At 36.9% G+C, this 27,362-nt stretch overlaps 1 long non-coding RNA gene across 20 annotated transcripts in view; it reads left to right on the top strand.

The window, feature by feature from the left end:
- LOC111096759 overlaps positions 1-26,032 on the top strand; it is a 91,853-nt gene extending 65,821 nt beyond the window's left edge. For 15 of the 20 annotated variants that reach the window (XR_005362457.1, XR_005362446.1, XR_005362462.1 and 12 more), the window contains 4 exons: positions 1,441-1,531; positions 21,545-21,640; positions 23,711-23,821; positions 25,558-26,032. This is a non-coding gene — a long non-coding RNA (uncharacterized LOC111096759). The remainder of the gene's footprint in view (positions 1-1,440; positions 1,532-21,544; positions 21,641-23,710; positions 23,822-25,557) is intronic. The other 5 variants (XR_005362454.1, XR_005362453.1, XR_005362452.1 and 2 more) reach the window with 5 other exon arrangements.
- The last annotated feature ends 1,330 nt before the right edge of the window (positions 26,033-27,362 follow it).

Below are 27,362 nucleotides of genomic sequence, written 5' to 3' on the forward strand. Positions count from 1 at the left end.
ATCTACTCATTGCAAGGTAGTATGCCAAATGTTGATGAGAATGCAAAAGAAATAAATCGCACAATCCTCCATCTGAAGGTCTTACACACTGAGTAAGGAAATAAATACCATAGTCAAAGAAAGATGACTAATTATTGAATTACTTTACAATCATATTGGATAAATATAGATACTTGTAACACTATTCTGGCTTCCACTGAGTATAATCTAGACTCTTCCGTGTTGAAATTATTACAAGGTTGTCTCATTGTTCTCAGTTTGTAATCTGTTAGTAGGTTCTAAACTGCTGCTTGTAGAAGAGAAATTACATTGCAAATTCGAGTGCTGCAAACCCACTATTCTGAGTGGATTTGTAAAGAAAATCTTCCTAAGCCCCCTTCTCCCCCCCATCTGTGAAGTGCATTTAGCTGAATGGAGATTCTTTGTTTGTCTCAATGATTAATTGTATCTTGTACTGTCCTAGAACCTGATATTTAATTATCCTAAAATGCTTTATGAATATAGATTATGTGTCTCCAGGATCATGTGAATAGGCCAGGGATGTTTGCTGAGTGATCTTTTCTCTAGTCAATGTAAATTTTGCCAGAGACAGGCCGTGACTTCTTCATTGTCTGACTTTGAGCCAGTGCTATATCTGGAAAGAAGGACATACTACCATAGGGTGCCATTTATCTCAGGTCACAACTGGAATCTGGATCTTATACCAGCCTTAGCTATTAATTTTGGCTTATTTCTTTGTCAGTTAGGTGCACATGCATGCACTCATGTGTGCGTGTGCACATACACACACAATCAACAATATAGACAGCATAAAATGAGTTTTCTTTTTGTTTTTGATTTGTGTATTGCTTGTTTTATTTATTTCTTTATTTTGGGGTGAGGCACAAGAAAATTACTTGTCCTTTGCTGGTAGAAATCTTGGTTCTCCATCATCATCATCTTTGTTAATGTTGCTGTCATCACCCTGTCCTCATGACATCATCAACCTTACTATCAAAACCTTATGAAGTACTGCCCGTAAGTTGGATTCTGTGTTTGGCTATTTCATTCACTACAAAAGCGATGCATTTAGAATCCTTCATGGACAGGAGATGCCACCATTATATCCATATCAATGATCTGTTCTGTCAGGCAGTAGAATCAGATTGTGCTCTTGCCCAGGTAACTTTGTAAGATGACTAACTGGGATACGGAGCTTAGCCTGAGGCCACAGGATATAACATGTGTAAAGTTAGGACCTATACTTTTATATGGGTTAGATCTCATACACTCAGTACAGAATCCACAGGGCTAATTGCCTACAGGCAAATATGGAACTGAGAGGTAATGTATTAGGTGCAGATGAAGGCACTGATGTCTTCTCAAAATAGTTGCTTCCCTCAAAACCTTTTTTTCATATATTTTTTCTCCTAATGGAAAGTCCTTCCTTGTCTGTTCTAGCCATACGCTAAACCAGTCTTAAAATTGGCATAGACACAGGCCCACATCTGGAAGATATTAGTCTGCCCGAAGGAATTCAGCCTGTGAACTGGTAAGAATCGAAATAAAATATTTGAAAATTAGGTTTATTCCCTTGCTCTCATATTTCTACAGGTATTTACATTTTCTGGGTTAGCAGCCACATCACTCGGTATTGTTGAGTGTGGAAAAGGTTTGTGAAAACGTGGGCTGACAGATGTTTTGAACCTCTCTGTCTCCCCAGCTGCACCAGATCTAACAGCCTGAAAGTGATTTCCCTTTATGATATTTCATACCACATTGCAAATCTATATTGAGGCCTGTTTCCTAAATACATTTAAATATTAGCTGAATATAAAAATGTGAATACAGCCAACAATCCATGAATACGCAAATGTATTTCAAAACATTCTTCACCCTGAGAATCAGAAAATGGCATATCTGGGACAAGTGAAGATGGATACAAAAGACCAAAATGGAAACATACCTATCTGTGTAGATACACAGTTACTATTGTGTCTATCACCATAGTACCCGGGCCTTTTGTTGAGAAATATTTCTTTTCCTTAATGATGATAAACTCAGGAATATGCAGGAATAAGAGAGCTAATTTATAAATAACGTGAATCTCATCCATAATGGCCAGTATCGGGAGGCCATTATGTAGATGCATCCAGATCATTAAGTGGCAAGGTTGGCAACATTGCAAATTCTTTATCCATGTGCAGAGGCTGGAAGAGAGTGGTAGGAAGAGGGGGTAAAAGGCAAGTGTTCTCTTTTGGTTTTGGAAATCCAAAATATAATGGGAACCTCTCAATTTTGAATTTTAGCATTGTTGGCACCTGTAGTGCTTTGCTGCCCTTACTTTATAGACCTGCTGATCACGTGTATGCCTTCTACGTGAAATTTCTAGCAATGAAAGGTGTCCATGGATTCCATAAAAAGCACATTACCATGCCATGACTTTGTTTTTATTGTGGGTTACATAAAATTTCCCATTTACATGGTTACTAGTGATGCAACTATGATAATGCTTTATAAGAAATGTGTAGATATCCATCATGACCAGTAACTGGGCCAAGATTGAGTCTAATTTCATAGAATTCTCTTCAACTTTTTCCTAGAAAATCTTTGTCTCCTGTTTTTTATTCCCAGTGTACCTTACAAAGAATAAGGATTTTTTTTTTTAATCATCCCCTGGTATAGAGCAGATCCCATAAACAAATATTTGTTGATGAAGTAATTTTTGATGGGCATGAACTACTGTTTCTTTTTACTTTTTAAATAATCATCCAAGATAAAAAATAATTAGTGACTGAATCCTATAACTTGAACTATTTTTTAATTTTGTGTTCCTATAACATTTTCATTTCCATATTGCACTGGACATTATTGCCCAAATAGGAATTCACTTTAAGAGAGTGTATATATATTTTTTATCTTTAAAGGATGAATGAAGTTTTCCTTTTTAACATACTGAAAATATCTTGTAGGCACTTCAGTTTTTCTGGCATTTGTGTAATGTGGTCTGTAATTCTACAGGGTAGGTAAGAGCAGGGGTATTGTTTTTTGAGAGACCAAAAGGAAAAGTGTCATTCTCATTGGGTAGCTTCCCAGGCTCTTTGCTAAATTCTAGAAATATAATGGTGAACAAATGATTGATTCTGGACCTCACTGTACACAAAGTCTAGGGCAGGTACTATACTAGCTTAGGTAAAGAGGACAGAATATTTAAAACAGATCTTGATCTCAAGGAGTTTATATTTAGAAAGGGAGATTAGGCTTATATATGTAAATAGGTAATTGATCAAATCCTGTAATTTGTTTTTGTTTTTTTAAAGATTTTATTTATTTATTCTTGAGAGACAGAGAGGGGCAGAGACACAGGCAGAAGGGAGAAGCAGGCTCCATGCAGGGAGTCTGACATGGGACTTGATCCCAGGACTCCAGGATCACGCCCTGGGCCGAAGGCAGGCACTAAACTGCTGAGCCCCCCAGGGATTCCCCCATATACCGTAATTTGTGATATGGTGGTGGAGATATCAAGCACTACCAATACTCAGACAAAGATATTTCATTTTGAGACTCTCAAGGAAGAGAGGAAGGGACTGATTGGGGTTTAGGAGGAGATTTTGATTGGTGGAGAGAAGTTTTTAGTGGCTGGCAAGTAGGGAACAATGTGGTAGTGTATGGCGGCAAGTTTAAGGAAGGTATATCCAGAGGACATTGTTCAGATCAACACAACTAGGACAGAATGTATATGGGAAGACCGTATGAGAACCTTTGACTAGGTTTAGTGAAGTTTGAGTAGGCTGTTAAGGAATTTAAGCCAAAAAGGCCATAGGAGTCCACTGAAAGTTTTTTGAGTAAAGTAAAATTAAATGCTTCAGAATTATGTATCTGACAACCGGCAGGAATCTTCTGAGACCATCAATTTCTAGCCCATGTTCTCATATAACAAAATATTACATCAGCCCAGATAGGAAGTACTTCTGGAACATTCTCACTCCCTAGACTAGTAGAGATCACTGTGTTTTTTCAATTAAGATATTGGCTCTTTTGGCAGTGCAAGTCAGACAAATCAGATTTTCACAAATCAGAGACTAGTCTTGTTCATTTCAGACACATTTATGGGATATCTTTGATTACCTTAGATACTCGATAGCCTGGTATTGTCAGAAATTGATATACTGGTCACCCTGCTGGATTTCAGCACTTTTATAATTGTGATATATACAAATGAAATGAAGTAATAATATTCCACTTCCTCACATGAAGATCCTTCTTACCCATCTGCTCTGATGTCTCTGTAACAATATTATGAAGTTATGTATGACATGCTGATCCAGTGAGGATCAGAGTGGTTCTCAGTGCAGTGATTTTAGTATCATGTTCTGCATTCCCCCTTACTTCAGAAACTGTGCAAGTTAAAGCTAGGTAAGCATTATTTCCTTTTTTAAGTACATTAAGGATGGGTAGTGGGCAGCCAACGGGATAAATTAATTGTCTGCTTAATGCAGCTGAGTGCATTATCTTACCAGAAGTGGAAATCTTTAGCTTCCAGGTAGCAGCACAATGGGAGAAACCAAGCATTTACTTCTAAGGGATTCAAAACACCCCGAAATGAGGCAGTCAGGAAGGCCTTGGATAAAAGTGAGATGTATGCCCTTGTTAAGATGGAGTATGAACCATATTTTGGACTGTTCAGTACTTTGTACTGTTCTCTTCTTACTGCCACTCTGATGGCAGTACTTCGGCCATTTTCTGCCCCAGAAGTGGATTGGGCTCACTGCTCTCAAACATGCTGTTTCCCCGGGCAGCTCTCTGTGATCCTTAGAATTTACAGTCTGTTTTCCTGTAGGAGTGTTGATGTACTCACCTGGAATACCTGCTCTTTCATTCTTGCTCTGTTTATCTTCTACCCATTCTTGAACGTTTGCCCTCTCCAGGACACCCACCTTCTGTGTTTATAACTAATCCTCACTCTCATTGGTTTAACCTCTCAAACACCTATAGTAGCTAAAGTCCATGCTGTATCATCTAGAATTGCATTTCATATGTTTGTTCTCATTTCTGGTTGCTCAACAGAATTACCCATGCAAGGATTGCTTTCTTTTTTCTTCTTTTTAAATATTGAATCATTGGCTTTCACTTGGCTCCGCAACAGGATTATCAATGGAACTATCAATGGCACAGCAAAAAGGCTGTACCCAGAGTTTAGAACTTTGGATGGCCTGATTCTCTGCATTTGTATAAAGCTCTGCAGGTGATTCAGAGGCATAAAAGTTCACAAATTTCGACTCAGTATGTTTTGCATCACTTACTTTTGTTTTGAGTTAATCTTTTCTTTATAACTAAATTATTATGTGCTGAAGTTTCTTTGGAGTATTTTATCTTAAGGCATTTGCATTGCCAGTAGTATAGAGTATATTGCTTTGGTTAATTTATTTTGCAGAGATGTTGGGAGAAGAAGTGGTTCTTGGGAGAAGACATGGTTCTGATTCCAGACCTGCTTGTCCAGGGCAGTTGTTAAATGATTTTGGTCACAATGGACATGCAAAGACCCCCCTCTGCCTCAGGGATCTTTAATAGGACATTCAAGAGAACACTGTTTATTTTTCCAGGAACAGAAGCCTGAAGGCATTTTTAGATTTTTTTTTTTTTTTTTAGAGTGCAGAATTTATGTGAATGACAGTAACCCCAATAAAAATAAAAATTGGGGATGATCTGATATTCCAATATGCATTTACCCTGGCTACTATGGTATTCACTTGAGAAGAGGGTGGAACTCCAGATTCTCATCAGAATATCCAAACAGACCAAAGCCTAGTTTGTTAAATGCCCATGCCCCTAGGCCTTCTGGGAAGAGTTGAAATCAGGTGGGGAATATTTCATCTCCCTCTCGCATTGGTCTTCACTTTCTATTGTTGTGGGTTTTTTCCACAGTAGGAGCCATGCTGTAGACTATATATGACCTGGAAACTCACTGAGAAAGATACAGCTACCTCTGGGGTAAGGACAGGTGACCATCCTGATAGCTTCTTCAGTGGCCAGGGTGGTCAGACTGGACATGAGCATGCCACTTCCTTCCTCTTCTTAAGGAGGAGCCCATGTTTGCCTGTGACAGGACATGTGTCTCATAGAAAGCTGAACCAGATATGTTTCAGCTGCCTTCCGATGATGATGCCCCCCAGGTACTACCCACTTTCCTGCCCATCTACTGTCTCCTATTTCAGCTTGGTTGTTGTAAGAATTTTGTTAAATGGGAATCAGAGTAGTGAGAAAGGTAAAGCAGCTGCATCTGGAAGGTATCACCCTTGCCATGCTTTTAGGTCAGAGAGTCCGCTCATCTGGCTAAGCTACTTTTAGACCTCCTTTCTTCTCCACCCCTCCTTCCTCCGCCCCCCTCCACGGCACTGAGGGGAGGCCTATTTTCACATATGCGCTCAGACATGCAGAAGCAAATGCCAAAAAGAATTAACTGGAATAGCTCTATTAATTTATGCCTCGACAGTAATGACCTTAAGACACAGAAGAATTATATATTAATTTGTTTCTAGTGTATAGCACTGCTAAGTTAACACATTTAGGAGAATACACTTCCCTGTCTCCAGCTGTGAGGGTAAATGAGGCCGCCTGTGGCTGCAGGAGGAGTTCTGGCAGAGTCCCACTAGATGGCAGGGTGGCCTCAGGGATGGGCTGCGCTGCCGGCGGCTGCAAAACACTTTGTTTGCAGTCATTATTTGACACACTCAAAAATTGACAATTTTTTTCATGTTGTTCATTTGGAAATTATATTTAAACTTATTTATTTACATGGGAACATACATAACATGTATATTTACAAATATGCCTACACTGTCCGAGATAAGGGTGTTTAAGAAACAATGCGTCCCCTGCGCCAGGCTGGCTGACTTCTGTGAAATTTCCTCGCTCTGCAGACGCCCCGCTGTGCTCCACACCAGCGCACACACCACATCTAGCCTTATTGATGTTGGGAAGGGGAGAGATGTCTTTGAAAGTCAAAGGGCATAATCCCTTCCAGGAGGGAAACTGTTTTTAACACATAGTTTGGTCAGTTAGGGGTGGCTCAGAAAAAATGCGGAACAGTCAGCATCATACATTCAGCCTCTCCCCACCCCCAAGAAGATTAAAAGTAGAACCAGATTAGAGATTTGAATTTTATTCAAATCCCTTCTTCCCTTTCCTTTCCCTTGTCCTCTAATCTCTCCTACTCTTTTAGCTTCTTGTCTCTCTTTGTTCCTATTTCTATCAAATCTCCCTCCTCTTTTTCCTTTCCTTCTCAGCCTGAATTTCCACATCTCCCCTTTCTCCATCCTTCATTCTTTCAGAATTTGATGCTGCCAAGCTGCCTCTGATCCTGCATCCCTTTATGCAGCCTTTTCCTGTTAATGAATTGTTAAAATTTCATAGGGAGCGGTGACTGTGCTCTTCTCTGCTTCTGGACACCGCAGCTGGTAAGCTGCTTTCTTTCAGAGCAGGAAAAGTCACAGCTATGAGAGGCCACTTCTTGCTTGCAAACAGTTGTTGTAGGTTTACATAGTTTAGTATGCAAGAGGTTCTTTTTTTTCCATCCAAGTTTAGGTAGGATTAGTATTTCAGTTAATGAAAGCTTCTGGAAAAGGGAGACTCTATCCATGGTAGAGAAAACAGACCGCAGCAGTCTTAAATGCCTGGCTTTTTCTGTTTTCTGCAGTGGAAAGATTTCAGGAAACTCATGTAAAAGCAGAGGACCATTTGATGAATTTTCAGAGTGAGATTCTTGGAAATAGCTTCTGCCTCAGTTGCCTAGCAGACAATCTTGTATTAAAATCTGTAACTTTTAATATATTTCTTTCCAGATAAAACTAGAGTCATTTTCTTGATTGTTCTCTGGCTAGTTACACATGTGGGCTTTCTGTTGGTTGTATGTGCCTTCTTCCTTTTTGATTGTAGGTTAATTGCCTTATGAATGATGTGTGGGTAGAGAGAAATAGAACAGAAGGTGATCAATAAATTGTAGACTAGATTAAAAAGAGATTTTCCCTTAAAATATTACAAATGGGATATGTAGGCAGTTATATGCAGTTCTGTATAACATGTACAAATACAGTTTATGATCCACTTTGATATTTGCATAACAGTGTGTACCCTCTTGGAAAATTGTGTTGTCACATCTCTGATTCACTGTTAATTGTAAATTTTACCAATTTGAACTTCAGAAATATATTGGTATTATCAACTTGATATTACCCCCCCACTTTATTGCCTTGCAAAGTTGTGGTTCATGGAGATTATCTTAGGCTCTCAAAATTCTGAGGTTCTTCCAAAATTTTCCAGAAAAAGTTATGTTTTATTGGAGTTTCAGTGTTAAAATGTTATATTCTTAATAATAGGAAAACTATGTGATGTGTGCACAATACTTCTCAGTCATAAAGAAATACTGCTTAAACAGAATGTCCCATTCCTTCAAGGTGTTGGGTAGCTTAGTATTTAAGTAATCCTTTCCTTCTATTTTCCTCTCTTTCATTTCTTACCCCCTTCTCTTTACATCTTTCCTGTATGTTACTGTGCTTCATTAATAAGAAATTCATGTCAGCAATTTATAGGATAAAAAGAAAAAAAAAAAAAGAAAGCAACTGAATTTTCTTCTTCATCTTAGCATTTTCTTCAGACTGGAGGTGCTGACATTTTATAAATTTGTGCCCTTACCATAAACCTCGACCAAGTCCTCTAGATTATTTCAGGAAAATCTTTCTTCTCTGCCAATACTGGACACATTTAGAGATCTAGGAGAAAAATAAATTGTTTTTCTTGTCTACTGTGGCATGCTTCCTGTCGTTAGGTGAATAATTGAGCAGTTTATTTTAATCAGAAGCTCTTTGCAGAGGGGGGTGCTAGAGAGAGGGTTAATTGCTAGGGTAAAACAACTACAGGAGTTCAGCTTACTGGGGTGCTAATTGGGTAAAGGGTGAACATAAATAGTATGGAGAAGCAGGAAATTAGAACATAGGAGTAAATATGTGGATGTTAAGCTCCCAACACTTATAAATGCACTTAAGTCATTGGAGCTGCAAAATGAATAGCAAGCTGTTTTCAAAAATTTCATGCTGCAGTGCCAAGACTGGGATTGGCTTGGAAGAGAAAGGGAGCTTGGCTTCCTGTTAGTAAGTGACCTCAACTGGATCCAAAAGTTGGGTTTTAGGCTTTCAGCATCATTGATGTGTGTTGCAGGTAAAGGCAACTGTGGGTGAAGCCTGGCTTCTTCCCAGTAATGGCACGGCCAGGAGGCTTGAGGATGGCCCTGCCTTCTTGTATCTATTCAGTGCTTATGTATCCTTTGATAATACTCACTGATGTTCACCTCACAAATAAGAGTTAGATTTAAATCATCAAAATTTACAGAAAAATAAATATGATGATTTATTTCTACTTTTAGGTGTACTGAATTGAAATCTTATTCCTTCTTTTCCCTAGAGCAGGTTAAAAAGAAAAGATGGGCTAGACCAGCAAGTCTTCAACCTTGGCTGCAAGTGAGAATCACCTAGGGATTGTTTAAAACTCCTTGTTCCCATGATGCACCCCAGGCCCACTAAATTAGAATCTTGGAGGATGAACTAACATATCAGTAAACTTTAGAAAACCCCAGGTGATTCTGTTGAGCCAAGGTTGAAGACCTTGGAGCCCAGAGAAAAGCAGAGTTTGGGAAAGAGCAACTCTTCTGTAACTCTCTGTGATAGTGTTATTATTTTGCATTTAATGTCATGCTTTTGGATGTCTATGAGGGATAAAGGAAATTATGTGGAGAGGCTGCACAGTCATTAAAAGGTGGTGCAATTCTTATGCTTCAGGTCTGGCAAAAGAATCAGACTTTAGACTGTAATCAGGAACTGGGAAGGGAGAGACTGTAGAAATGGGAGAGGGGACTCTTTCTCTTGGTCCAGAGTGAGATGGGTGAAGATATCTAAGAATGTTCTGGTATCAAACCACTGGATGTCTCAAATTTCTAATCTGGTCACTGGGTGATATCTCTTCACTGTTCATACTCACTCGGGAATGCCACCCTGCCTAATAAACTGAAGCCTTGGGATAGTCTGAGGTAGGTGTAGTTGGACTTTAGCAAATCCATTAATCTCTTAGTATCTTTCACTTCCCCTTTAGTGGTTAATTATTAGTATTCTGTGGCTGCTGTCACAAATTAGCATGAACTTGGTGGCTAAAACAGTACAAGCTTATTTTTTTTTTTTTTTCACAATTCTGGAAGCTAGGCATACATACATAACATCCTTCTCCCTCCTTGGAGAAGATCACTGAGAGGTCTTGGATGCAGGTTGACATAAAAGCTAGCCCTGGCCAATGAGAGGCTCCTCACTTTCTCCTTACCTGGGATGTACATTCTGCCTACTGTTCCCTTAGCCAAAGCCATTTCTTGCCAACCCTTAGAGAGCAATGTGTCATTGAGATCATCTGGATAATATATGTGACTGAGCCCATTTAAGGCCTTTCTATAAACTCTTCAGATTGAGGTGAGTGGGTGGGGAGATCCACTCATCTTGCTTCTGCCCCAGGAAAAGCCTCATAGATAAATTCCTCTGCTTATGAAAACTGTCACCTACTAATCTGGAGTGGCCTCTTTCTTCAATCTCTCCTTGCATTCTGTGTATGGGGGCAGTTTTTGATTTGACCCTCAAAGTTCCTAAGTTTGCAAACTAACGTGTTTAAGTGTTCCTAAAGTTATATGTATCTTTACATAAACATATTGTTGCTTTGTATGCAGTTTTATTTTTCAAAAACATTGTGCTATGAGGGTGATAACATGTTTCTTAATTTTGAGACTCAATGTTGTATTTTTATGGATCCATCCATTTTGCTTTATGTACTTTTGTTGCAACCATTGCTTCTAATGACAGTAATATTCCACAGTATTCATTGACCACATTTTACTTTCTCCCTTCCTCTGGTTATGGACACCTAACTTATCTCCCCCTCCCTGCTACAATGAAAATTCTTGTACAAGTCGCTGTAGAATTTGCTCTGAATGATAGAGTATATGATTACTTAATTGGACCAAGTGTCTCTAGATTGTTCTTAGAAATAGCTATTCCAGTCTCTTCCTACTAGTAGTGGAAGAGGGTGATTCTTTTTCTCTATTCCAAGCAACATTTTACATTTCCAGGGTTATAATTTTTGTCATTCAGATAGATGTAATGTATATCATCAATTTAATTTCTATTTCTCTGATTATTATTGAGCTTGAATACCTTTCCATGCACTTGAGAGTCATGTTTGTATCTTTTGGCCATTTTAGTTTTCATTTGCTGTCTTTTTCTTCTTGGTTTGCAGGAATCTCTTTTATATTGTAGAGCTATGCTGTCCATTATAGTAGCAACTAACCACTTTTGAATATTTGAATTTAAATTAATTGAAAATTATATAAAATTAAAATTCAGTGCCTTGGTCACACTAGCTACATTTCAAATGTTTAATAACCACATGTTTCTACCATATGGCTCCCATATTGGATTATGCAGAGAATATTTCCATTATCATAGAAAGTTGTTTAGGACAGAGCTGTTCTAGTTTCTTGTTGGTTTTAGATATGACTAATATTTTCTTCAAATCTGTCATCAACATTTTCTGTGATATGGCAGATTAAAGATAGCTGCACATTCTTTCATACTTCTCTTAATAAGACATATAGTCTATCTCCTCCCTTTGAATCTGGGACTCTTTTGACCAATAGAATAGGATAGAAGTGACATTGTACGAATTTCTATGTGAAAGACTTAATAAACTGTCAATTTCTAATTTCTGTCTCGTGGAGCACTCTTTCTGGCAATTCTGAGTCTATGTAAGACATCTGATCAGTCTGAAACTGCCAAGCTAGAGAGGCACAAACTAGAGAGGTGCTCTGGTCAGTAGTCTCAGCTGAGTTCAGCCTATTAGTCATCTTTGCCTAGGCACTAGATGTTTTAGTGACACTGTCTTAGCTGAGTATTCTGTTGAGTGCTATCAAGTGGGTTCAGTCAACACAATGTGGAATAGGAGAATAATTCAGCTGAGATCTTCCTGAATTCCAGACCCACAAAGTCATGAAATATATAAAATATGGTTTTTTTAACCATTAAGTTTCAGGGTACTTTGTTATGTGCAATAGATAACCAGATAGCTTAAAAATTTTTTTTGATGTAAGCCATACTGTTTAATATGTACACTATTGCATAGCAGTGCTGAACAATAGAGCCTTAGCAGCAATCTAGACTAGAGTTCAGATTATAGCTCTGTCTCTTAGATGTATGAGACTCTATTAGGTGAATGTACTGATTTTCACTGTCTCCATCTATAAAATTGAGCGACTGATGCATCACAACACAAATATTGTTGTGAGGAAGAAATGAGGTAGCAGATGTTAAGAAAGCTCTTCTCACAGTACCTGACTCATGAAGGAGATGCTCTAATTGTTGGAACGTGCAAAGTACAGAAATGGCACAAAGGATAGATGAATGACTGCTTAGCCAAGTGAAGTGGAGAGTGGCTGTCAGGCAAGTGTCCTCAGAATTAAAAGGTTCATGGTGTATTAAAGGTACTATAGGAATTTATCAGACTAGCTTAAGGAGGAAAAGACATTTGAGGTAGAGCAGTTATGGTGTGCTAAAGTGAGCTCAGTCATTTATTTATTTAAAAATCTGTTAATGCATGCATGTAATATGTATCTGCATGTATTTAATATATGATCTACATTTATTTTGTATATATCTATAAATATGTATATACATATGTGTATGTATTCCTATTGTCTTTCAATAAAGATATATGCCTAGTTTTAATAGAGTCAAATTTATAATCTTTTTTTTGGCTTTGCTTTTGGCATCTTGTTTAAGAAATTCTTCCCAAGCTAGAAGTATTACAGATAATTTCCTACATCATCTTCTAAGATTTATAGTTTTGCCACTTATGTATACATTTTTAACACATCTGGAATTCATTTTTGTATATGCTGTGAGGTAAATATTTGATTTCACTTGGGTAACCAGTATTCCTAGAAAAGGCATTAAAGGGTTCATCCTTTCCCATTGATTTATAATGTCTACTGTGTCATAAATCAAGTTTCCAAATAGGTGCATGGGTCTGTTTTTTTCAACTATTCTATGTATTTCATATTTCCACAATGTTTTTTTTTTTTTAAGATTTTATTTATTTATTCATAAGAGACCAGAGAGAGGAGGAGGCAGAGGGTGAAGCAAGCTCCATGCAGCGAGCTCAAGGTGGGACTCCATCCTGGTCTCCAGGATCAGGACCTGGGCTGAAGGCGGCGCTAAACCACTGAGCAACCCAGGCTGCCTGCCACAATGTTTTAATTACAGTAGAAGCTATGTCTTGATAGTTGATAGGGCAAATTTCTCCCCATTTTTGTGTTAATTTTTTAAAATTAAAACTTTTTTAGAGTGGTTTTAGGGTAACAGCAAAAATGAGGGAAAGTACACATTGCAGTATCCCTGTCCCTGCAATGTATGCATAGCCTCCCCACTATCAACAACTCCACCAAAGGGATACATTTGTTACAATTGATGAGCCTAGATGTAGCTGTATTTTTATTTTCATGTTTTGAAGTTTATTTAATGATGTAGGAAAATACCGTATTTTTAAATGAACAAAAATGAACAAACAACAGCCATGTTTCCAAATCTTCTAGAAATTGTAGATATTTGTATCACTGAAAGAATGGAAAAGAACATCCCAAAAATTAACCTTGATTATTTCTAGGTGATGAAATCATAGGCCATTTTCTCAGTTATCCTCATAATTTTTTGTGTCTTGCAAATTTTTATGCATGTAATTGCTTTTGCAATCTGAAAAGCCAACACATCTCAACAGAAAGAACATTCATTTTGACAATATTTATGTGCCAAGAATCCTCAAGTAAATGCTCTGTTAAGTCTTCTTTTTCCTCTCATTCTTTCCTCTCACATCTGTCTTTCAGGGCTGCCCTATTGGGCACCTACATATCTGATATTTTCAATAATCCTGTCATGAGACACATGTTGCTGCAGCAAACAGTGTCCTATATAGTGAGCAGTTCTTCAGCTGCTCAAATCAGGTTTGGGTTCATACTCAGTTGGATGTGGACTGATGCTATAGAATTCTCTCTCATGGCTTTATCAGTCTTCAATCCACTGTTCACTTACTCTGCCTCTAGAGTTCATCACTTATGCTTGGAGACTACCTTACTGGAGTTTGGTTTATTGAGACTGTTTTAAAAAAGAATGTTTCTGTATAATTCTATTTTCTTCTTTGTATAGTCTCTGCTGATGTTGACTTGTGTATCCCTATAGGAATTGATATGGTTTTTTTTACAGTCTGACTCTAAGTGTGTCTCCACTCTTATCCCTTGTTGTGAGCAGAAATGTCTGCAGTTGTGGGATCCAGAGGTCACCACATGAATGTTGATGGCACTAGTGGTCAATCTCTCCTTGAATACAGTTAGTTGGCCCTGAGGACCATTCTTGAAGAGACATTGTATTGATCATGGAATCTCTACTATCAAAGCAACTCTAATCTTAGCTTATAGGTGGAGATGATAGTACTTTGAGTGGGTGCTGGTTCAATGCTTGAAGATAGCTTCTGAAAGTCATTGCTTCTTAATTAAGTTTGCAATTTGTCATCATCTTCATCTTCAACACTGAAATTCTGGATTCTGAAAAGATCACTAAGAATCATTGTGTTTTAGACAAGTATTGGTCCAGACACCTCTAATTTTCATTCTTTTGCTGTCCTTTGACTTGTTTCCTGTCTATACTGTACTTTTCACATTTGTAGACAAAAACAAATCGGTATTCCACACAGATTGTTGTGATGTCAGTGATCCACTGCTCACTTTTTTTTTATTGTCTAATTCATAAAAAATAAGGTTTTATCACCAGAGTATTGCATTCAAGGCTCTTAAAGACATGACCCCTTCCTCCATTATCACTTCCTGCTGTACCTCTTGGATCAGTAATTTCTCAAGCTCATCATCAAATTCTTCTCTTTTAGCAGATCCAACTTTCCTTTGCACTATTGTTCCTATAGACATTTAGGAAACTTAGGAAACAAAGCAAAAAGAACTTTTAGAAAAGCTCATTTTAAAAACAACCTTCCCTCTTTTTTTTTTTTTTAACCTTTGTATATATTGACGAGCCCATCAAGTTCTGTATGGCAGGAAATGAATCAAACTACAAATATTGATCAAGAAACATGTTTGTTGCTGATCAGAGATAACATTCCTTGTAAAAATGTGCATTTTGGTCAATATTTATTCCTTACTAAAATTACACAATTATGTTTTCTTCTCTTAAACTCAATTTGTCCAATTTGCTATAATGCAATTTCCTGTACCCATGTATAATTTATTTATATGATTAGCGTATCCTCTGTGGAAACTTAAACTGATATAACTTACGTTGAACAACATATCTGGGGCAGTTATGATGTGTTATCATCAGCTAAGGGAAATATCTTGCTCCTGAGTCACAAAAACAAATGTGTGCAAACAATTGCTTATAGTGATCAATTTTCATGGTGTAGTTCTAGCAAGGGCAGAGGTGAATAGAATTTATGCTAGTCATATAAGTAAATTGTCCCAGTCTTAAAGACAGTTAAATCTAATCTGGTAATAAGTGGTTAGCAAAGGATTCTTAACTATTATTACCTAAGATACATTATAATCATTAACTGATTCATAATGTATATACTATTTATGCAGGTAAAAGAGCTGCTAAATGAATAATCTGGTAACAGCATAGACAGTGTTTGCTCAGTGAGCATTTATAAGGTGTCTGGGGTATGTACAATACTGTGCTTGTTACTGAGAGAAATATAAATGAGTTAAGATATGTCTCTGCAAGCTAATATGGAAGACAGATTTACAGCAGTGAACATACAGAGCCTAAAATCACCATATGGTATGTGGTGTGCTTCAGTTTCTTCACTTGAAAATGGTCAATGCATATTAGCTATTATTGTTATTAAATATATATGAAGTAGAATTGAAAAAGATGTTTTAGGTCATTCTGGAGCTAAGAAATAGGGGAAGATTTTATGAAACCAGTTGGACTTAAGTTGATCTTGGAAAATGCTACATGTATGTGTGGAGAGGTAGTGAAAGGGTGTGGCTGCTATGTTGGCTGTTACCTGAGCTAGTTCAGGTTGCTGGAAATGACAGTGGCTTTTGAATATTAGGCATACTGATGGGAGATCAGCCTTGTTAATTGGAAGAAATTAGAGACAATACTGAGAATATAGATTGGACCAGTTGGTTGACTGTTTTGTGAAAGGATAAAATAATGTTGAATTGGAGTCAGAAGATAATATTTTAATCATTTTCTGTGATTAGAACAAGTCATATAGTTTTTCAGTTTCTCAATTTCTTCATCTGTAGCATGCATTAATATTATAAGATAATTTTATTTTTTTCTTAAGTATAATGAAATTTGGTTTTGGATAACTCTTATATAGCAATTTACTTAGGGAACTCAACACTGCTATGTGCTTTATACTTGTACTTCATAAATGCACTTTATAAATGTACGAAAAACTATATGTTGTACAAATATAAGTTATTTAATGATCATCACCATTATAATTATGGTTAATAACATTTGGTTAATAACATTTGTAAGTTGAGGAGGTGATTTATTCTGTAGGTGATAGAGCAAATGGATTTGTTTTACAATAGATAAATGTTATAAGGAAAGTAACATTGAAGCATATTGACCCTGGAATTCATTAGCATGTGACATTGAGGAAATAGTTATTACATACAGACACAATAATTCTTATACTTACTGCATAAAAAAGCTTCCATTTTGTCACAAAAAGATTAGATGAAGGACATGGATAGGAAATTCACAAAGAAGTTCAAGTGACTGATAAACTTAGGAATTTATGAACTTATAAAAACTTATTTAACTTAATTTATGCCCAAAAGACTATAAACGAAAGAAAGGGATTTTTAATTATCATTGGAAAAAAATTAAAATGTGGTGTTGATGAAGATATAGAGAAATGTTACTTGTACATTGTAGGAAAAGTAAAAATTAGTACAACTTCTGTGGAAGAACAACTTCTAAACTCTTAGAATTGTTTTACTCTTTGATCCCAACTACCATGTTAAAGTATTTATTCTAAGGAATTAATTATAAATACATATGTGAGGATTAACTTCATGAATGGTCATCACTGTATTATTTACAGGGAAAAAAATGGAAACAACTTACATATAAGGGATTATTTAACCAGATAAGATAATAATGAACCTAGTAAGGAAATACATCATTGACATTTTAATTGTGTAATAATGGTGTATAATAATACAGAAATATATATACAATATACCAAAGCAATTTCAAATCTAACTCTCTTGTCTCTGTCTATAAAATATAAATGTGTGTATGTATGTATATATAAATATACATGAATGGAAGTGCATTATAACTTGAGTAGGGATTATCTGTGAATGGCAGGCTTATACTTTTATTTGCTTCTTTGACCTATCTCTTTTCTTTACTGACACTTTATTCTATGATAATAATAATTTTTAAAAAAACACGCAAAAAAAACCCCCAAAAACCCAAGAAGAACTTGGTGGCACAGATAACTTCCCAGCCTGAATCTCCTTGAGGAGAGAGAACAAAATCTCCATAGTAAATCTTTTCATTCAGGTTGTTATATACAAGAAACTCTAGTGACTTTTGACCTATAGTGAACTCAGAGGTTTATCATATATTGACCTGTATTTGATTTTCTATCCTAATGAGGACTTCATCTGAATTTGAACAATCAGTCAGTTATTTAACTACTTGTCCATGCCTATTCAAAGACAAAGTAACATCAGTAGGGTTTATTTTGTGACAGTTCTCTATACATTTTAAACTTCTCTGATAGCCTAAAACCTTAAAAGCATTAGGAGATACTATTCTCATCTTTTGAAAATGCTGTAATACTAATTAATTCAGTGACAAAAATTACCTTGTTGGTATGTACTGTTTGTATTTGTTTGTTCACTTAAATGACCAGTTCACACTACTTCTTGGCTAGTTGGATCAACTGTCCAAAGAATTAAAAGTTAACACAATTCCATTCTTCAAAACAACAAAACATTCTTCCTTATACTGCAATTGTTAAATGATTATGCAAAAACACAAGTACAATTTATAAAAGCCTTTTTCACTTGTGTTATGTTAGATAGGATAATAAAGGGATTTGAAGGTCAGCATCTCTGGTTTAGCCTTTACCATTCCATAATCTCCCAGGAAAGGTTAAAGACAGTGATGTGAGTAAACATTTAACAAAAGATTGTCTGGGTTGGGGAAAGGGTGGGAGTTCTAATTTATGTATTTTCCTGGTCCCATGATATAAATATTCCCACCATAGTTGATTTTGAAATCCCATTGTGAAGTCACTGAATTCAGTTGGGAAAAGAGGTGTACAATCAACTATCTCAAGTCAGTATGGGCCAGCTACATCACATGTTGAAAGAGCACTTGTAACTACTACTGCATATTCTGCTTACATCTGTTGTTGTACAGGTCACTGTATGTTCATTATGACGTCGTTTTCCATTTAATGGGTTGTGAAGTTAAAGGGAAAATGTGTTGTTTGTTTTTGTGTTCCCCAGTGCCTCACACAATGCTGGGCACATAGTAATGTTTGTTGAAAAAAACAAGACTTTCAGTGAAATTACAACAGTGTTAGAGAATACATGGGGAAGACTATATAGGAAAAGTATGGACTAAAGAATTTAATCTGTGTTTAAAGTATTTGTGCATGAAATATTTTGTATATGACTACTCAGTCATTAGCCTTTAAAACATATGTGGCAGATACAGAGTTCTGTTTGATGAGTTAAAAATAATGGGAGAATTTGCCTTAGAAACAAACAAAATGGGATAAGTATAAAAACACAGTATTTATAAAAGAGAAATACTTCTGTTGCTAAAGCTAAATGCCTGGGAAAAAAAGCAATTCAGTTTCCCAATATTAATTATTGGGCCATATCCTGCTATTGATCTGTGCATGTAAAAATCAATGCCAAGATAAGGACCTTCATAATTGACAGGAGTAATTTTGAGCTATATACTCATTGACATTCAAAGAGCCAGGAAACAATGAAGACATTATGGATGAGAAAACTTTGGATTTATCTGAAGTTTTAATTACTAGTTTTCAAACTTTTAAAGGAAGTAGAGGAAGGAAAGGATAAGAGAAGCATATTATTTTATTCCCTAGTCCTTCCAGATTTGCAAAAAAAGATAAATATGTAACCAACATTTAACAGTATCTTACATTCATAGAGCCTTTTTTAATTTTGCAAAATTCATTCATACATTTGATTCTCATTTCAGCCCATGAGTAGAGGCCACATAGGTGTTTTTCTCAATTTCTAACAGGTGGGGAGTGAGACTACTTTGAACTCTGACTCTTAATGCTAATTTTAATTAGAATCATTTCTTCCTGATGAGTATATGTAAGTATATGGAGTTTTGCTTGAAAAGACAGACATGTGGACAAATTAATCAGAGGATCTTAATAAGCTTTTATTTTCTGGTGTGTTGTGGAAAAGTCCTGTATTTTCTCTACTTGTCCCACTTGTGTCCTCTCATCTGGCTCATGACAACTTTCAACGTGGCAATCTAATGGGAAGTTTGCAGTAAGAGAACAGTATAGTCAACTAGAAAAAGAACGGACTGCTTAGAATTCTTGTATATTATTTTACTACTTAAAAATATAAAGTTAAAGTACATATTTTATTGTTTTTGTCCACTTGGATTAGTTATTTTTTCAATTAGGTATGGAGTACCTTAAGACTTCTTTTTTGCAGCTCTGGGATTCATCTTTATGCTACTCCATATCAAAACATTCAAACATGATTTTGCTTTTTAAATTTCGGAGATCAAGTACACAAATCCTTCCACTTCATTTTCTCCCTCTTTTCATCAAACTCTTGTTTTAAACACTTCCATTTTCTTATTACACAAAAGGAAATAACATGAAATGCTTTTCCCTTGCTCATTTAACTTTAAGGTATAATAAAAATTTAAAAAACATATTACCATTTGTTTAATTGTAATTTTATATTATTTTTCCTGCACACAGTATTGGAAGCTGTGCTGGTATAGAGTGGCCAAGAACAAATTGGGGTTTAAGAAATATGGGTAGAGCCTATAGGTGTGTCTTAGTTAAGGATTACTTTGCTGGAAAGAACAGAAGCCCACAAACTTAGGTTCAAGTAGAAAGGAATTTTATTGAAAGAACATAATAGGTGCTATTGCAGTTAGTTAAGTTTATAAAACTAAACCCTGTTCAGACACCCATGAAAGGACTGGAATGGGCACATTGTGAACAGAAGCACCTCCATCGGCCACTCCTGAGGCACATGGTCTTTTGCTTCTGTGACTCTTACATGCTTGAGCCATTCTTTCTTTCTCTCAGTTGGCTTATATGCTAACTTATGGCCTATTTATTCATCTTAACTTTTCTCTGTTATTGCTGACTCATGCCTATTTATTCATCTTAATTTTTCTCTGCCCTTACCATCCATTTGCCTTGATGGTTACTCTAGCTCTGACAATACAGTATAAGAACTAATGGTCATCCAGTTGATTGTTGTCTAAATCCTGACAAGATGTTGTTTTATTATCTAGTGTGGAGTGGATATTCAGCCACGAGCTCCCTTTTCAGAGTCTGAAGGTATGGTAACTTCCATAAGAAGAAGGTGTCTGTGGTAGGAGAGACAGTAATTTGGAAATGTTAGCACACCCAGATTAAAAGGATGAAAGCTAAAATAAGAATAATTACGAAGATTATAATTATGAAATTGTAATCTTCTTGAGGATACTGAAATGAAGAACTTAAATAGAAATGGTATCAATTAAGGGTATAGATAGTATGGAAATGAATATGATTGTGTTTTATCTCTCAGGTAATGAAAACTGGGAGTATTGTGTGCAGGAAACACCCAATGAGAGTTTTATGGGATAAAGTTTATCCTGAGAAGGGTAGACTTTTGAAACCATAGAGGAACAGATCACTTCTACATCAAAGATGTATAGATAGTATAGCTATTATATAAAATGTGATTTATATTTCCTCATGTTGTGGCTTTTTATATGTTGCCTTTTGCCTTCCCAGGGTAGAGGATATTGCCCTCCCTTTACTCTCCTCCATCAGACAGAAATCATATAGTTCTCCTGTATTATTATAAATTGCTTGAGTCATTTGAAAGGATAGCACCTATCATGATGAGCACTGAGTAACATATAGAATTCTTGAATCACTATATTGTGCACCTGAAACTAATATAACACTATATGTTAACTATACTGGAATTAAAATAAAAAAAAACTTAAAAATGAGGAAAAAGAATAGCACGTATCACATTATTTTTCACAATATATATTTAACTGTGTCTCTTTCCCTCCAGTAGACTATAAAATTCTTGGAAGTATTGTATTTATCTCATCTTTTTATCATTCCCATCTTTGCATTTAGTTCAGTGCCTGACACATATCAGGCCCTCAATAAATGACAGTTCTCTTTTCTGTCCAAGGAATGTTTTGCCTCCATGTATAAGAATGATTTTCATGCTGGAAAAAAGAAGACCACATTGTGATGAAGAGGAGGTGGGCTAGGAAAATAGCAAAAGGTGAACTATATTCTAAGAGAACCTGTAAGCATGATCACAGAACCTCTTACAATGTGGATCTTTGGGTGCCTGCAGAGTATGTGACAGGCACTAAAGGATGGCAGTGGGGAGAGATTGTCCTGAGGTTGAGTGCAAGAAAGATACAGATCTTTAGAAATGGGGATCCCTGGGTGGCGCAGCGGTTTAGCGCCTGCCTTTGGCCCAGGGCGCAATCCTGGAGACCTGGGATCGAATCCCACGTCGGGCTCCCGGTGCATGGAGCCTGCTTCTCCCTCTGCCTATGTCTCTGCCTCTCTCTCTCTCTCTCTCTCTCTCTCTCTGTGTGACTATCATAAATAAATAAAAAAAATAATAGAAATGTACACATCCAGCTTAGTTCAGCCCTGAGGTGTCTTGTGGAAGGGAGATGAGAGTCTCCCTTCTTTGTGGAAGCCCTGTCTTCAAGCCCTGTCTTGTGGAAGGTCTCCAGATGACAAAAATAGCACTTAGAATGGAGTTAAAGGAGCTTGATTTCAGTGTTAAGTAAGTAAGAACTTTTAAGAGGTAGAAGAACCTCAAATGAGATTTGCTTTCAAAATAACTTTTAATAACAGAATATGTTCAAACAGAGGCTATAATTATCTGAGAGAGGTGACATAGAGATTCTTTTACTGGGTTGAAGGTTGTACTAAAAACTCTAAGGAACATTCCAGATCTAACATTTCATGGTGTTATGTTTGTTGAGTTGAATTGAAGCCTATGTGCCTTTAAAATGTAATCTACAGCTATGGTGATATCTATTCCTTTGGGGAAATGCACTAATCTGGTGGAATAGATGCTTCTTTCATGCATTTACATTTTTTTTCCTCACAAAAGTTGAGAAGAGACATAAAAAACTACATTTTAAATCATCCTGTACCTAGAGAAGAATATTTCAGAGAAGGAAAGAAATGACAGGCTTGTTAAGAATAAGGAAGGTTCCCAAGAAGATTAGCAAGTATGAATCATGCGTCCAGATCAGAAGGGTTAGTTCAATAAGGCAAGCTTTAAAAAGGTCCATTGGTCTGATCCCCAAGAGACAGGTTATAAAATGACTGATGCCAATCAAATTTCAAGTTGAAGGCTCTATGTATGTAAGTGCGAATGAGTGTGCCTGTGCATTTCAACGGTTGAAATGTCAAATCAAAACCAATGTCAGTCATCATGGTGTCAGTGCGGTAGAGATTGGAGTTGATGTGTAACTGTGGATTGGGGGAACTAAAAGGTCTCTTTAAATGTTGAGAATTCATCTCAGAGTGTGGGCAAGCAAGAAAGGATTTAAGGCATAGTACATAATCCTAGGCACATATATGGCTGAGAACGTTCCTACATTAATGTTGGAAGAATAACCATTTACCATAATAGCAAACACTTTCTCACAGACAAACTCTAATGGAGCCTTTTTATTTCTAATTCATTTAATCCCAGAGTTATTGTCCTACCCTTTTCTTGTATCCCCCACAACTCTTGACTATTGACTATAGCCAGCCCTTTCTCTTCAAAGTTCCCCAGACTGATGGTCATTGTGTCTTATATGTGATTTATTTGGTTTTTGAAATGTTCTTACAACTCCCTTCTGGTAATTCATTATAATTTAGAGTTAAAACAACAACAACCTATACCATGTGTTTTAGATCATGGTATACAAAGCTGAAATTTCACAGCATGTCCTATCATGGTATATCATTTATTCCTAGCTATTTAACATTGTAAGTTCTCTCCAGAGCTGTCCTCAGCCATTGTCCACAGTGTCCCCGTTTACTGACCTGCTACTGAAGGACAATGCAGCACCTTCAAGAGGAAAGGGAAAACAGCGTTATAGTTCTTCAGTGTTTCTGTTGTGACATCAGTGAGAGAGTACTTTTGAGTTTACCACATTGTTTAAGATTCTCCTTTATTTCCCTCTGTTATGTTACTTTTGCAAAACACCTCTTTAAATTTAAGCTCAATCAAAGCAACATACTTTAAACAACAAGGCTGTTGATTTTAAAATATGTGGAACAAGGTCAAAGCTTTAATCATCTACCTGTCTTCATCTCATTGACTGACTAGGTTTTGCTTGTTTCATTGGGATTTGATGGAGTGTGAGCTCCTCAAAGGCAGGAGCTATGACTTATTTGTCTCTTTGGAATAGTACTTTCCATGGTGGCCAGCATATGAAAGGTACTTATTCATCTATTTTATAAATACTTTTGAGCCTTAATTATGGTTCAGGCTTGGGGGAACAGCCATAAAGAACATGACAGCCTAGTGTCTGCTATCTAAAGCAGGCAACATAGCATATTGGTTGAAACAATCTGAATTTGAATACTGTACTAGTTCTACCTCTCAGAAAATGTATGAGCTGGAGAAATCTACTTGTGTCTCAGTTTCATTTATTTTTGAATCATAAGTAAGAGGAATCTTATTGGTGGGGAGACCTTGAGGATTCATTGAATTCATGCAGTGCTTTGACCACTGCCTGACAAAATATATTAATTATTTTTATGATTATGGGGTTTATATTCTAGCTAAAGGGTGGATAACTTAAAAATAATAACAGGAAAGTGTGGCAAGGGTTATGAGAAAGGAAATCTGGAGTATTTATGGAAAATTTCACAGAGGTATCTGACCTAGTCAAAAGGGCAAGTGGAGTGTCTGGAGGAAGCTAAATTTGCTCTCAGATCTACTCAGTTAATGCTGCCTGAGTGTACCTCATTATCTGCCACAGCAACTTTCTATTCCTTGTGAGACTGTTACTGAGTTTGTGAGTTATTTAGGTTTCCCCATTTTCCTCTCTAATTCTTCCTCTGCCAGCAGCAGTGGTGGCCATTTTGGCCTTGGTACCCGTCTACCTTGGTACCCTTTCTACTTAGCAGATTATATGCATGATCTCCTGCAAATGTATGATTTAGTTGTTGTCTGCTTTTCTTGGTTGATTTTAATTGATAGAGTAGTTGTAATCAAGTATGAGAGGTCCTGTGTTACATTGTTACATGAGGGAAGTGCTAGAAACAAGATATGGACAGAATAGATGTCCCAGATGAGTCCAGGGCTGAAGCAAAATCATGAAATAGATGACATTTATCTTCAGTGCTCAATACTTCCCTCTTACTAGCACATCAGTGTAACCGAAGACTCATTATCATCATGTTCCTCTAGGGGTTTTTTTCTGAGGACAGCAAACTAATAGACTGACTGAAAGTATGGTGTTTGTAGGATAAGTGTATAATTTGTTATTTAATATGACTTTTAATATGAAAGGGGTTGCTAATTATTATTTCAGGACAGTAGGCATAATCCAAGGCTGTCTTGGGCAGATGAGATATACAGTCATCTTAAGTATTAAAAACAATATATTAGGCTTTTGGAGATACTTCATTGTGTACTTAATAAATGCCACCTCTTTCTTTAGGCACATTTTACTTATAAATAAAAAGATCAAGTGAGAAAATAATGACTAACCTGTATAAATGCATCTCTAATGATAGAATTTTAGACACTTCAGCCCATGATGAGGAAGATATTTATTGGTAGATCACATTCCTAGTACCTGTTGAATTTTATACTTCATAAGTGAATCTAAACTTGGCCTAGGTATATCCCTTAAGGAACATTGGAGCATGTGTGTGTCCATGGGAATACACAGTCAGAGGAGTTGGCAACTCATCTCAGTTCATACACACCAAGACAAAGCACAATTAGGACTAAGATCAAAGCTAAACTGTATTCAGTGGTAAATAATTCATAACACACTTCCTTTTCTCATCTCCCTTGCTTAACCCAAACTGAGACCCATTTTGTGTTCCATTGCTCCTTTGAGAAATAATCACTCACCACCTCAGCCCTTTTCCCAATTTCTGTACTTTCTGACAATGTCCGCTGTTTCAAAATACCTCATTATCTCCACTCTCCCACAGAGCCTGCAATGTGATGGCATTTGCCTTGCCTGAGGAACGAAGAGACAGTTTTTCCTCTCTCAACAATCCTGCACATTGAGATCTGACCAGAGCATTCTCAAGCTGATTCCAAATGCGTTCCCTGGAAAGGGGAGAGAAGACTTGCTCATCCCCATTGTCACTGAGTGGGAGAATGTTCTGCCAAGTCTCCTGACAGATTTCTTAGTCAAAGAGAAAAGGTCTGTAGTGCTTAGAAAACAAAGCTATTTCAGGTTGCTTGGCTGTGAGCTGATAAACAAGGCCTGAGGTGAGAAATGCAAAACGTGGGTGTGTGTACACACATACCCACACACACAAGCAAGGGCCTCCGGTCAGTTGAAGACAGAACTGACATACTTAGCAGTCAAGCCACATTGCTTTCTTTCTGACCTGTTGGCTACATATTCAGTTGATAGCTTCCTGCTACCTATCACAAAACAATAAAAATCTTTTAAGAAGACAGTCCAAATTGCTCTAATACCTTCTTTAAAGAGAACAAAAATGCAGAAAGTTAGCCTGTAGGGACTTCATTTTTCATAGATATGCAATTTATGGTGTTTAAATATAAGCTTTTGATTTTAGGTTGAAACGATCTTGTCAAAAAGGTACATGAAAGACATTTACGCTGGGCTCTTTTCTACTTAAGGTTATAGCTGATCCTTCTCACGTCTTTTATCCCCAGAACACTTGACTGGCACCTGACTTCACTATTTTGTTTTAGTAAGTGATTCAGGGAAGGCTGTTTTCTGTTTTCCCTTTTTTTCTCCTTTCTTTTTTTGTTATGGAGGTAGATATTATTCAGGTTGGAACTACGGTGACATGAGTGAGGGGCATTTGCCTCAGGCACACTTAAGGGGACACCAAAGAACTCAGTAATTAAGTAATAATGTAATGTTAAAAACATTAAAATCAGTGCAAAAATTCATGATGGGCAAAATATCAAAATTTTTTAAAAAGACAGGATTAGTATTACTGATTTTTAGTTTTACCTCAGGCTCCACTTAGGGCTCTGCATGGCACTGGCTGGATGTAATGGCAACAAGCTGGAGAATGGGATTGCATTTCTAAGGCAAGTGTACATCTATTTCTCCATCCCTTCCAGGAGCGCATTGGCTGAGGGCACCATGGATCAGAGTCAACTCAATCACAGGCATTCATAGAGCAACAATTCTCCTCAGCCCATAGATACCATAATCACATAAAACAGCCCTGAAGGCGCAGTTCTCCAATTAAGTCTAAAGAGAGCGATGGGGCAAAGGCAAGCCAATTAGACAGGGGATTACACATCTGAGTGGATTTGCTCAGTAGAAGAGAGGGAAGGGAGGAAGAAATCAGATGTTGGAGTTAGGAAGGGATGAGACCATTGTGGAAGGTTTTGTGGTGAGACACACAAGGAAAACTGGAATGTGTGCACTGTATCCTTGGCCGTGGTTCTAAAGGTTTCCTGAGAAAGGTGCTGGCGTAGGAATTTGCAAACTATAGAAAACCTTGGACATGTTACTTAGCCTGTCTGTGATTCAGTATTTTTATCTGAAAAATGGGACTTAGAGTACCTGCTAATCACAAGGAAATGATGCACTATTCACTTTGTAAATGATTGCTATTTATTTATTTATTTATTTATTTATTTATTTATTTATTTATTTAAAAAAGATTTTTTAAGAGAGAATGTGTGAGTAGGGGTGGGGGGGGTAGAAGGAGGGACAGAGGGAGGAGAGAATTTCAAGCAGGCTGCACACTCCATGCAAAGCCCGACCTGGAGCTCGATCAATTGCACAACTTTGAGA

This window comes from Canis lupus, chromosome 7, assembly GCF_011100685.1.
Source record: "Canis lupus familiaris isolate Mischka breed German Shepherd chromosome 7, alternate assembly UU_Cfam_GSD_1.0, whole genome shotgun sequence".
Taxonomy (NCBI): domain Eukaryota; kingdom Metazoa; phylum Chordata; class Mammalia; order Carnivora; family Canidae; genus Canis; species Canis lupus.